This window comes from Lathyrus oleraceus, chromosome 4 (genome assembly GCF_024323335.1).
Source record: "Lathyrus oleraceus cultivar Zhongwan6 chromosome 4, CAAS_Psat_ZW6_1.0, whole genome shotgun sequence".
In the NCBI taxonomy this organism is placed as follows: domain Eukaryota; kingdom Viridiplantae; phylum Streptophyta; class Magnoliopsida; order Fabales; family Fabaceae; genus Lathyrus; species Lathyrus oleraceus.
In genome coordinates, this window is record NC_066582.1 from 255,120,225 (window position 1) to 255,121,903 (window position 1,679).

Consider the following 1,679-nt stretch of genomic DNA (forward strand, 5'->3'; position numbering starts at 1 on the left):
CAAAATATTCGTAACAATTTAATGGGATTTTCTATGTTTTCATTTCTATTTTATTTAATTGTTCGAAGTAATTTGAATTTTGTTTGTTTGAATTACATTTAATTCATTTTGAACACTAAAATTACTCCAAAGACAATTTTGGCATGTTTGAAAATCAAAATCCTAAATTTAATGCTATTTAAACTTGACTCATTTACCAATCCATGAGGGGAAATGGCGTATGTAGTTTTCTTTATCCCATTTTCAAGTAAAAGAAAATGAGAGGGATAGATATTTTATTTTTGGATAATGTTAACTTGTGCCCTAGAGACACAAATTAAATTAAAAAAAGTAATGTTATGTTGGAAATTGTGCATTGATTTTAATAAAAGTATAAAATTAATCTTTTAATTTTTTTTTAATATAAATTTTCTATAAGTGGATTTCTTATAAGACACAAGTTAGCATTACCCTTCATTTTTTTTATCTTTGATCTGCCTTCTATTATTCCAGCATCTTCCTCTTACACTAAAACTAGACCCCTTCACTTTTCTCTCTGATGCTTCACATTCACCATCCTCTCTTCATTATCTTCACTGCCTCCACACAAATACATTCTCACGCATTTTCCTTCTTTCCACTAAATCTAAAACATCGTCACTTTCTTTCAAAAAAGCTTCCACATGAGAACCACTTCATTTCTGCACTTCCTTTTATACCTTACACTCCACCTACCAAACCTCACATAACCCCTCTTTAATGGCCATAAAAAAGAGCACCATAAGAATCACTAAGTTCATGCTACACCAACCATACATCAAGAAAAACCTTATATCACCACCTTCATATAGTCACATGTCTATACCATAAAACAAATCCCTCTTTCATGAACCATTCACACATATTATCATTCTCCAACATACAATAACTAACAAATACCTATCACCTTTATATCACTTCAAATGTTAGATTCTTTGTTTCTCATACTCCTTATTTAATTCACCATCACAAAACAAAAACCTTCCATAACCCCACCTTTTCATGGCCATGTAAAAATGTTATATCTCTTACATTTTCATAATATCATCTCTCTCTCACATTAACAATACACCATAAAAAAACCATGAAACACCTCCATTCCAAGCAAAGCAAATAGTAGATACAAACTCCCTTCAACACCTCCATAGGAAAGAAATCCGCCGCGGCCACCACCATTCTATTTCATCACTCACGACGACAACAAACTCCGACGAGATATCAACAACTCAAAAAATAGCGGTACCCTCCTCTTTCTTTTCTATTATTGATCTTGTTTGTTATGTTGTGGTAAGTTGGATTTTTTATGAATTGAAAGAGAGAGATCGAGAGCGTTTTAGTGAGGATTTGGAAGTTTTTTTTTGTTCACACGATACGCAAAAGTTCCACGAGAGGGAAGATGTGGTGTTGTTTTTTTTTCATTGTTTCTTTATTCTCTTTTCTTTTTTATGATTGTGCTTGTTTTGAAAGAAAAATGTTCTTTGTTATGTTTATTTTAAATAGGATGTGAGGTGAGTTTGATTTTGTAACTTAGAGAAGAGAAAGAAGAATCATATTTTGTTTTATAGTGCACAGAGAGACTAAGGCTTGATGTTTCTCCAACTTAAAAGCTGGTGTGGGTCCCACCCATTTTATCAAATAAATTGGAAATTATGGGAGTTAAT